We start from the raw sequence: 12,645 nt of genomic DNA on the forward strand, positions 1-12,645 counted from the left end.
GTTTTTGTCAGCATTAACTATGACACTGATTACTTCTGTGGGAAAAGATGTTCAGACACTTGATAAGCAAGCACAAGCCTTTCAGTCAAGCTTACAGACGTTATAGCTTCCAGCATTATCAACATCATGAACAAGAAAGGAGACGCCTGATCAATGAACATAAATATTGCTTTTTTGTGAGTGATGAAAGCTGGTATCTAATTTGCATAATTACCACATTAATATTGCAAATGGTCCTTCACTTTATTCTGTTATGATTCCGCAGATGCCTCCTCATATCTGTGATTGCAGCAATTGGAGCCTGAAAGTATTGAAAACTATCGACACAGATCTTTCTGCAAATACAGTAACACAGAAGAGGAAAATGGTAATATCAAATGAAATGCACATGCAGAATTAGTAGCTTTTCTCCTTTTGAATGCTGATTTTGTCCTGTTACAAAACAGCTGCTAAGAGTGCCACCCACATCAAACTTTTTCAAACTCCCTATGTGACAAAGTGAGTGGCAATCATTTATACGTTTTCTAAGAGGACAATAAGAAAGAAAAAATATTATAATTTATGTTCAAATAATGGATGTTGTTACAGGCTTCAAGCTACAGGTGGCAGTAGAGTTCTTTTTGAGCAACCACAATCTTCAGGTGAGTCCCGTCTCCATGCACACACACAAGCATCTTTTCACATTCACGAAAATGCAGTTCTGTGGGAAGTGCAGTCATTTTGGTATAATGGTTTTCTTTAACGATGAATCTCCACACAGGTTTGTCAATAATCTCTGCTGAGGTAACATTATGCTCAGCTCTGTCGGAGAGAAAATGACTGCAAATCTATAAACTTGTAATTCAAAATGTTAATACACACACAACAATGCCTTAGTTTATAAAAAAAACAAAAACAATAACCTTCAGTTTACCTCACCGTTTATTGATTACATTGTTGAATTCCATCATCAAAGCAATGCACACATGCTGATCCTCTGCTACATCATAGTTGTTCAGGGCTGAGAGAGTGGGTGAATAATTGATTATATTGTTAGAGATTTCTCTCTGTGAACACACCCTGTTAAGTCATTACTGTCGTGTGTTGAAGAGCCCTGCATGGGCATGGTAGGGGATATCAGATTAAATCTGAAAAAGGCTGCCAGTTCACGCTGAGTGCAACTCTTCTCTTTATAATGGGTAAATTGCAATACATTTTATATAGCAGAAATATGAACAGAAAGGTTCATAATAGAAGCTGCATGCAAATTAAATATTTATGAATGTAAAATAAAATGAACCAATAGTGGTTGCCGGGTTTTGATTATGGAGAAAAACGTTTGTCTGTGTACGCTGCATTCACAGTCTTTCAGGAGGAGCTCGGAGATTGGGAGGTATTGTCTTGGATGTGCATCAGAATGCAAAAGCTCATTCTCTGTGGCTCACAGTGAACACAATAAAAGATTAAGGAACTAAACACAAGTGTCATGTTTATTTAGATTGATTAAATAAGTAGAAATACGGATTCAGTTGGAGAGCATTGAGAAAACAGACATTAATAGAAGTTCATTGGTGGGGTAATTGCTCATTAGTTTTAATTTCCAGGCAATCTGGGCTTGTGTCGAACAGTGTGAAAAGGCTGTTTTTACTCCGTGGTTGTCTTCTCCAATCAGTAGCTGTGCTTGACACACTGTGTCTCTTTGACATTTTGTGTCAAAGAGAATAATAAATTATGTCTTTAATCATCCTTAAATAATGGAGCCCAGGAAACAGATGGACTCCACAGTGTAGACAGGAAGTTTTGCACATCCCCTGATCAATATTTTGGCACACCTGCACTAGACTGTACAGCCTTCCTTCATTTTCTTTCTAAAACACTTATATTGTGAATGATTGTTATTTTGTCACAGTGTCTTTTTTTTTTGTACATATATTTTTTTCTTGTAATTCTTAGCAGTATACCTTGCCCTATTGTGTAATTTTAATATACACCGAGGCAAACTATGATGATTCAGATTCTATTCAACAGGCCTGCATCTCTGCAAACATTCTTTTTTTTTTAAATTTGAAATCATAAACTGGAAATTAAGTCAAGTGAATGATACAATGAAAAATGGATGTTTGCTCATAATGTCCACATCACACTCGAGGTAGTAGACCCGAGCCTTCAAGTAACCAAATTAGTGTGCTCTGGGTGTTTGACTTTTACTGCTCAAACATGACACTGTCAAACATTCCCTTGTCCTTCCATTTTAATGCAAATGTCCACCGGATGTATACGTTCTATTGCAATAGAAGCTGAGGTGTTAGACAAATGTTTGGTCAGCCTACTGACTTCAGTAATTCATGACTCTTTTTCTAGCGCCAGCCTTAGGTGAACATTTGTGGTTCAGAGTGAAATATCTATCACTATTTAACTATAGAACGTTCCAGTTACAGGACCGAGTTGTTGACGCCAAAATTCCTCCGTATGTCCTTTTTTTTTCCGGATGGCCGTTACCCTGATTTTAAACTCTGGTCAATTTATAAGGACTATGGTTTTCTGCTCCTCAGATCTCTGCAGGGTAAATCCAGACAGCTAGCAAGACTATCGGTCCAATCAGAGTTTTCTGTTGCATGACTAAAAACACTTTTAAACGTACACGTTCCACCAAAACCAGTTCCTTCCTGAGGCTATTTTGCAGCTGCACGGCGGTTCTGTCCGGCGCTTAGCGCAATACATGATGATTGTGATTGGTTTGAAGAAATGACAATAAACCAGAGCACATTTTTCTCTTATCCCGGAGTGCTGTGCGGGCTAGCCAGACCCTCCTCCGCAGTACTTTGGAGGTATAGTGAGGCCACTATTACTACTGTATAACTATTGGATGGATTGACTTGAAATCTGCTACAGATAATCAAGGTCCCCTCATGATGAAATGTAATGACTTGGTGATCCCTTTTCCTTAAGCAGGATCATCAGTTCAAAATGAACATTTGTCCATTACTTGATTTACAACCAAGTACCTCAAAAACTAATGACATCCTCAACCTCAGCTGTTCTTTGTGTTAAGTTCAAATTAGCAAACATTAGCATGCTAACAAGTTAAACTAAGATGGTGAACATGGTAAACATTATACTTACTAAACAGGTTAACATTGTCATGTTAGCATGCTGATGTTAGCATTTAGCCTCACACAGAGACACTAACAGGGCTATGGACCTTTTTGAGTCCATAGGGAATTTGAGGTAATCTAAATGTTAAGGCGGTAGGAGGCATGACAATGCTAACTAATAAGGCAGCAGCCTTTGAGGAAAATCATTCCTAGTGATTCAGTCTGTTGTCTGAGACAGAGGATTTAAAATGATCAAGGTTGGCAGTTATCCATTTCCTCCTCAGTTGTACAATTTAACAACAGCTTCTCTGAGCACACTGCATCCTGTCTAAACAGTGGCTTGGAGATGGAGTGAGAGATGGGAGAAAGAGAGAGAGGAGGAACTGGTGGCACAGTGAAGTTCTCATTCTCCAGTATATCTGAACCCAATCAAGGCTGTGGCCAGTGGCAGATTAATGTCTGTGTAAAAGCACCTTAATTGGGTCTGAGTGCTCCTCAGGTAGGTGAGGTGGGACTCTTATTGTGACAGCAAAATTACTCTGCATAGATTCTGAGTTTGAAGAGACGTTGTCCATCCTATAAAATCTGTGGCTAGTAGCCTCTCAGTGTTGAACAGGTCACACTTATCTCCTGCCCAGCAGCGTCATCCTTTTCTCATTATGTGCAGCTCTACATAGGAATTGCAGAAATGTTTCTCCTCCTGTAGGTAAAGACTGATTCAAAAGTCGCTGGCAGGGCATAATTTAAATGAGTAAGATAAGGCCACAGAGAAAAATGCAACATAGTCGGGTTGGATGACAAATGCATCCTTTTTTTATTTTGAAACATACTGTGCAGGGAAGAGAGGAAAATACTCATAAAGAATAGCTCCCATTGGAGATATGACATCTGATTTATTCATAGTTCTTCAGCTCTGAACTGTAAAAGATTGACAACAGAGTGATTTGCCACATCTGTTAATCTTCATAAATGAGCAAGTAGTCAGATCTTTGCTACGGCCCCTGCACTAAATAATTCAAAACACTGCACTTCAGTTTTATTCAATTTTCATCTTTTTTTCTACCTTTCAACTGTCAAGAGCCAAAATCATTGCTACGTATTTTGAGGCTCTACGGTATTTTCTTTTTTATTCATGTGGAGCCTTGCTCATTAGGGGCAGCCTTTTGGGAATAGGTGATAACAACAAAGTGAAACAATGTGAAAAGGCATCATCTTTTTAGCCATGTAAACTACGGTTATGACCACATAAAAGTGATCCATTTTATGGGTGGCCTCTAGCTCACCCAGTAAGAGTCTTCGCCCCATGTTGAGTCCTGCAGCGGCCTGAATCCTACCTGCGGCCCTTTGCTACGTGTCATCTCCCCGTCTCTCTCCCCCTTTCATGTCTATCCACTGTCACCCTAATAAATGGAAAGGTCCTAAAGAAGTGACCCATTTTACTGTATTTAATAGATTTTTCATGTGTCTATGTTTCTCTATTAAGACCTTATACAGTCTCACAACCAATTCAAGTTATAATGTCGGTGGACTGTTTCATTGTCCAGCCTAAATAGAGACATTTCACCTGCTCTAGGAAGATCAGTGATGACCACAGCAGCATCTGAGATATTCCAGTTGGATGAAATGGTTCCTTTTGAACAATCACTGCTGTTTATCGCACTGCTGTTTTCCGCCTCTACTACTTTATATATTTTTTTCCCATTCTCTGATATATTAATTTTAATATTCTATTGAATGTCTTTGCTGGTCTGCTGAGCAGGAAGCAGACGTTTCCATCAGTAGAGCTGCGCCTGGCATTCATCATCAAAGGTCTGCCCAGGAAACAGACAGCTTTACACTCATCTGCATCTGCTTGGTATGCCAACTGGGTGAACATCCACATCATCCTACCCACACTGTTATTTCTGATTAGCATATAATGCATCAATTACTTCACTTTCACTAAACAGAAAGGCTTCACAAGTTTCGTTTCCAAGGCAACTATGGAGAGTGCTGGTGGCAGGAGTAAATTGGTTTGCAAAGGGAAGTTTGTGTTGCCGTCACAGTCGATCTTAACATATGGAATGTGATAGTGAGGGCACTGAGGACTGAGAAGTTACAGACTGGCATTTCTCTACTTATAAAGACAATCCACCACAGTTATTCAAACTATACCTTAAATCATTGGGAACATTCTGCAAAATGTCCCCACTGTAGGTCTTAAACCTAAACAAAAAGAAGAAGAAGAAGAATATACACAGAGCGGAAGTTCTCTGAGCAAAAGTGCCTTGTTGATGGCAGAGGTCAGAGGAGAATGGATTACCGGTTTCATCCAGGTCCGTTACTTCCTGGGCGAGCTATGCGTATGCATAGGGCCCCTACAGCCACTAGGGGGCCTCAAGCTGCAAGTTCAGCCTCAATATATTTATATTCAATATATTTAAATAAAATTACCTGCCACTAGTCAACTAGGTCAACTTGAGGTGTTTAATTTTAATTTGAGAGCTTTTTTTTTTTTTCTTTAACAAATCTAGCCTGTCACAGATTGATGCATCTTCTCCTAACATCTTGAAGGTTTGAATAGGGGCCCCCCAAAAGCATCTTGAATAGGGCCGGCCAAAAGCTAGAATCAGCACTGGTTTGAGCTGAAAGAAAAGCAACAGGACTCCTATAACCACTCGTTAAAACAACTCATTTAAATGCCACAACCTGCCTGAGTATTATTGCTGACCATGTCCATCCCTTTATGACCACTGTGTACCCATCTTCTAATGGCTACTTCCAGCAGGATCAAAAGCTCAAATCATCTTAAACTGGTTTCTTGAGCATGACCATGAGTTTACTAATCAAATGGCCTAATTTGATCCTACCCCCTTTTCCTCTACTATATAATAATCATCATGAATGGCTTCATATTTTTATTATATAGCATGAATATATCATTGTAATGATTCCAGTTTATGGAAGATTATTATCTTTGCAACAACAGCAACAGTGGTTTACTTCAAATAAAAGAGAATAGCTGGGTAGTTAGTATAGGCACAATGGTGAATCAAAGAAAACAGAAGCATAAGAGAATCTTAAACTGTATTAAAATTAAGACAAGGGGCCTCTCAATGCTTGGTAAAGTGATTAATCAGTAATCACTTAAAATAAATCATTAGAAAAACATCAGTTGATGGTGATGTATTTCAGGATTAAAATAGGCACAATATCCCTCGTATTATTGTTCAATCCGTTTTTACCACAGTTTTCAAATTACATGGAAAAAGCAGGATTTAAATGAGTTTGCCAAAATATGAATACATGTGACGCTGGCAGGAATCTGTTTAACAAATAAGACCAAACGTTTTATTCTGATTTGTGTTTCCTATGTGCTTCCTTTGTGTTTGATTCTCTGAGGTGTGCTGCCTCTGAGGGTGAACATGGGAACTGCTTAATTCAAGCACCTGTAGTCCCACTCCATTCATACCATTTGAACAACTACAGTTCAAGTGTAAGTTCCACTTCCCTTTATCCTCTGAAGGATGTCTTTGTTTTGACCACTAGGGAATGCTGGATGATGGCCAGACTTCAACTAGAAGACCTGAACACAAAACACCATGTTGGTGACTGTCCACAAACGGATCCATTGAAGTTTTGAATGAGATTCTTGCTTGGTTTTGTCGACCCCTGATTTCCAAGTTGTAAAGGTCAACTTTTAACACAAATAAAATTAGAAGAACATAATAAAATTAGAAGATAGCCTTTGAATTTACTGAACATGTGTCACAATTCATGTGATTTATGAATAAAACAACCAAACCAGACAGCCCAGTTGATCGATATAGCGTGACAAAGATACTGCAGATCTACCACTTGTTTTGTTGCATGATGCCTCAGCTGCATGACTCACTCTGGCTGTGCATGCCTCCCATTTGAGCATCAATCTTGCATCTTAAGACTCTGGTTTTCTCTCCAACACAGAACCACGAGACATCTGAATTAAAGATGGGCATAAAACACACCATCGATCATTGTCCCCAAACAGCTCCGCCACCTGCAGAGATTCTGTAAGTCACTTGCTCTTTCTTACAAGAACATGGACGAAAACACAAAAAAGTTGAGATCTTGTAATTTAGGCTGAGGATGCTGACTGTGTTTTTAAATCTGTGTGGGAAAGTGATAAATGTTTTTGATGTTTTGCATAATGGAACTTGAATTTCCCACTCACTGTAGACATGCAGGTTGGTGGAGGCCAGAGGTAGAATAAGAAATCAGGTGTTTTGTTGTATAAAAATGCAGATAAGTTTAAATATGCAAACTAGGCATTAGCACTAGTTTTTCCACTAGTTTAAAAGAAAACACAAAATCTCAATATTGAACAGTGCATGAAAAAGCCATAATGAATACAAGGTAATGGAGCCTTTTATGCATTGGCATGTTGCTTTAGAAATTAACAATGGGCAAATAGATTCAGATGTAACGCTTCACATGTAAAGTTATTCCCTGTCAAAGTGACGTCAAAATGAATGGCAGTCAATGGGATGCTAACGGCGGGTGATGGCTTCGTAGCATTAAAATGGCGTCATAGGAGCTACGCTTAGAGAGGAGAGGCATACCCCCTTGGTGATATGAAATCTGATTCTCTCCCTGCGCTCATACACCTCCTGCTTGGAGCCAGATACTCTCCTCAGGAGTTGGACGAGAGTGAATATTGGAGGTGGACATGACAACACAACTCCAAAAACAATAATAATGATTGCCAATCACTCATTTGTCCATGTAAAAGTGTGAGAATATACCACCAGTGTAATTCAAGTTGTCAGGTCAGCTTGTTTTTGTTGACTGCGGTGTAGTTTGGTTCAAACATTTTTGTGTGTGTGTGTGTGTGTGTGTGTGTGTGTGTCACACCTGCAGCTAAACTGGCTCAGTAGAGCTGTGTATCCCTTGGAGAGGTGATTAAACAGAGTTGAGAGCCAGAGGTCTCTCTCTGTTGGAGTCTAGCAGAATACATATGTAACTGTTCTGCTTAAAATCAACCTTTCTTGGTTGATCTTTACTTGAATATCATGTTTATCACTTGAAGCACAGTGAAATTATAGGACATTTGCTCATGTTTTTACCAGCTGAGGAATATCATGAGGCTCATTATCGCTCCAAATGAGAACATGATCACTCATGCTTATATTAAGTTTCAGCTCTGTTTACTTGACTCTGTAGGTCATCTCTGGAATGGTCGGGTTACTTCGTTCCAGGGCATGTCTCACCAAAGCAAACACTGCTTAAACGGAGATTGCAAATGGTGGCAGCGTCATGATTCACAAATGCTTTCCGTGGATATATTTGTGATCCCACTGTCTCACCGATAAATTCAACAACGGCAAAGTCCTTGTTATCACTATAGAATCTGTACATGGTCTGACTACTTCTCACAATACTGACTACGGTGGTGCATCTTGCTAGTAGGTCACTGAGGTCATCTGACCAGGGCTTGTTTCGTGTATCACACTCCAGACTTTAAGACCCTCAAAGGCAATCACTCTTTTGAAAGTGTAACTCCCAGACTTTGTAACTCAGTCCCCCTGGACACAAAAAACAACTTACAACCTGCCTACGTAGACTGGATTTGTTCATGTTTATAGCTTGTTCACGTATGTAGTTTCAAATGTCATTGTCTTTCTACGCTATACGAAGTAGGTGATTTGAGGGGGGAGTCTCCATCTCCACTCGCCATCCCCTAGAGAATGCAAGGGCAGAAGGGTAGTTGCATTTATATGTGATATGTAAGGCTAGGCTGCCTGACTCATTGATCCTTTTTCTGATCAAGGTTTGTGCAAGTTAGAATCTATGACCCAAACCGAGGCTCTGAAATATTAGTGGCCTAACTATGTAGAGTGTGTGTATTTGTTTTCTTCACAGCTGTCAGATGATGGCCCTTATAAGTAGTTGAACTTTAGACTTTAGAATTTTAAGCCACAGTGAAATGAAATGTAGTGTGGAATAACATCTTATAAAAGTTTAATCTGTGGCACTGCAATATAGTTTTTAATTAATTACACTGAATGTTCAAACATATAACCCCTGAGTTGGTTTGCATGCATGTAGTTTCAGGGGCATTTTCTCCTAGAGTAAAGGGGAACAGAACATACATTTTAATTTCGTTGTGCACATGCAAAATAACTGGCCAATTATAATGAATGGCTGTAAATGACCTTTGAGGGCTGGAACTACGTATCATTGTACCTGCCCAAAAGAATCACTGCCAAGCTATACTTGTTTTGGGATCTAGTAATTAAAAATAGTGAAAAAGCAGAGCGGTGGTTAGAAAAAGAACATTTTTTTCTATATTTTTACCATAACAACTATCACATTACGAAAGATTAGTGGGCCACATGCATTCAGGCTAAGCTGTAAATGATTTTTACAGGCAGGTAGAGATGGCATTGCCCCAGTCTTGCTGCTTTTACATCTCTCAGACCTTGTTTTTTACTGCACATCTAGAAAAAGGACACACTTTCCTTATATAGTTTAATGAAAAGAAATGCTGAACACCAAGGATGTCATCTGATTAAATGCTTCCTACTCACCAGCGCTAGCTGAGGGATATGAGAGGTGTGTGTTAATAACATTCAGTAGCAGAGCTGTGAGGTAAATGCAGCCCGTTAGAGGAAGTCTTGTAGGCTTTTAAATTAAAGATTTACACCAGGTTCTAAATATATTCCTGTAATTCAAAGTCAGTTTTGCACCTCGGTTTCAATATGTATTTGCAATGAAAAACACAGGGTTGCTTAAGACATTTATGCAATCAACTGCCATTACATAATGAATTTATGATGCCAAATTTATATTATTTCATTTACAATCATGAATTATATTACAGAAAAAAACATGCTTTAAATAAGCAATTGAGTGAGTTGTCAATAAAGTATTTGAAAAAGGGCTTGGAATTTCAAGTAATCATAATTTTTCTTTCACTTAATCAGTTTGAGAGATAGTAAAACAAACAAGGGTTTTGGCTCCAACATTACTGAGCTTGAAAATTTTGAGTCATACATCTTTAAAAAAGAAAAAAACATTTCCTGGATGGTCTTACAAGCCAGTGACTGAGAAAGATTCATCCAAGCCTCACAGCGTGAAATCAATTACAATTTTATAAACCTTAAATCCTCATCATTATCATTATTATCTGTGCCTAATGGCACTGAGCTCAAGGCACCATAATCAAGCAAGGACTGAGCCAGACACTTGTATTTCTTTTTAACAACAAACAAAAAGCATTATGCTGCTAACATAAAACTGTACCCCCGTTTATTTTCACAAGCTTATTTTTCAGTGGCTCATAAATGGAAATACTAGTAAATGCATCATAAATGAAATACCAGTTATTTTAAAGTGGAAACTACCTCGTTCTGTTCTGTTTCTCACCCTACAAAATAACATGAACTATACAATATGAGCAATTTACATAACCATGTTCAAATGTTTATATGTGTGTAGGGTACCCAACTAAACTAAACTTGGGCATTTTAGGCATTTATTTGTATAGACAGTTTATTTGTATGACAGTTTATACTTGAAATAGGAGACAGAAGGGGAATGACATGCAGCATAGGGCTGCAGGTCGGAGTCAAACCCGCAATCGCGGCGTCGAGAAGTAAACCTCTATACTGTACCTAGGTGCCGCTCTACCAAGTGAGCTAACCAGGCGCCCATAACAAAAACATTTTTTTTTGTAACACAATTAATAATTTAGCATTTAAAAACAGCTAGTTTTACATTGCCATACCAATCTCCACAGCACTGTGAAATAATTTCTGACTACACCCCAGATAAATTCTAGGATAGAAGAAAAAACACTCTGGGTTAGTTGCATTTCTTTAAACCAATCACAATCGTCTTTGGCAGCTCTAAGCTCTGAACGCAGCAACGGGGGCTTTGCAAAATGTTCTCGGAAAGGAACTTGTTTTGGTAAAACTTTTGCACCTTGCAAAAAAAAAAACTCATGAAGTTAACCATTCACACAATACAGTAATGTGAGCTATTTACATTAGCTAGATACATGATTAAATGTAATTTGCTTTGACCAGTGTATTGCTGTGTGTGCTTTGTCCATAGCAATCCCAAAACATGCAGTAAGAAGGTTAATGCTGTAAACATATTCATTGTAAGTCTTTATAATCCGTTCCTGAAAAGAACAAAGCAGACCTGCCCTATTGCAAAATCCAAATTTTTTAAGAACTTGGCATTATTAGCGTGTAGCTTGCTTGGTTGAAGTTTGTTGTTGTTTTCCCGTGGTGAGGGGATATTGAGAACAGGACGATAACTTCCTACATTTACTCAAGTGGCATTTTTGTATCATGGTCTCCAGTCTGTTCACCATTTCTTCTTCTCTCGGGCTCTCTGTTCCTACGGAGGTCAGCACTGTGAAGGTGGTTTACCGGTCATTTTAATTCCACTGAAATTAAAATTAAATGCTGGTGTAACCAGACTTTAAGTCTTTTGTAGCTTACTTTTACACACACTGTGGATGTTCCTTTAGAACTACTCTGAAACTGCAGCACATTAAATGGGCAGCCAGTTTTATGTAGGTTGTTTGCCAGTCTCTCATGGCCAACAACAGCTCTCTGTTTACCCACAAAGCTGTCCTCCATGTATACAGCAAAAAGAAAGTGGTGGTTGCAGCAGCTGCACTTTGGATGCACTTCAGGTTGAGTCCATTAAATTCAGAGACAATTATGTGTTGAAAAGTGACATGAAAATGTTTTTGGAAATTAGAAATTCAGATGTGCCTGGAAAATGCTGAGGTCAGCTTTGCCTTTTACTCTGTGGGTAATGCTTCCCAACACTAGCCGATCCAAAGTCAGCCTTAAATTAACTGTTAAAAACATGTTTTCTGTCTAGGCACACGCGCACACACACACACACACACACACACACACACACACACACACACACACACACACACACACACACACACACACACACACACACACACACACACACACACACACACACACACATACAATTCATATATATTCACATAACTGGGAAATAACAGTAAGTAATAATGTAAAAAACAGCAATCAATGTTTTTAAAGGGGCTGTTCTTTTAAAAACATTGATTGCTGTTTTTCAGAAAAAAAGTGGACTGGGATTGCCTTCACAAGGCTCTCACACACTGTTTCCCAAACTGGCCAAATACCGACACTCTGTCACGGCCCACTGCGTCAGATTCCAACACACAAGGCACTCACATGCGCTAACATGCACGTGCGGCTGGACTGGCTATCAATACAGAGAAGCTCAAGTTACAACACACACAGAGGGAGTGTGACTTCATTCTCTTCTCAGGATGCCATTACTCCACTTTATCCTACAAATAATGTTTGGGGCCATATTATTGTTCTGAATCGAATACAACCCCCTTTAAAGATCTAGTCATAGTTTTTGCACAGATGATACGTTGCTGTTGGAATGCAAATCTTTAGTGTTACCATAATACAGGAAAGAGGCAGGGTGGCAGTACTTTTAAAATAGCTCCAAAAATAGCTACCACTGTGGTTCAGTTATTTCAGATGTATTTGATTTGTAAAAGTTGTGGTATCTTAGT

Source organism: Etheostoma cragini, chromosome 4 (genome assembly GCF_013103735.1).
Source record: "Etheostoma cragini isolate CJK2018 chromosome 4, CSU_Ecrag_1.0, whole genome shotgun sequence".
In the NCBI taxonomy this organism is placed as follows: domain Eukaryota; kingdom Metazoa; phylum Chordata; class Actinopteri; order Perciformes; family Percidae; genus Etheostoma; species Etheostoma cragini.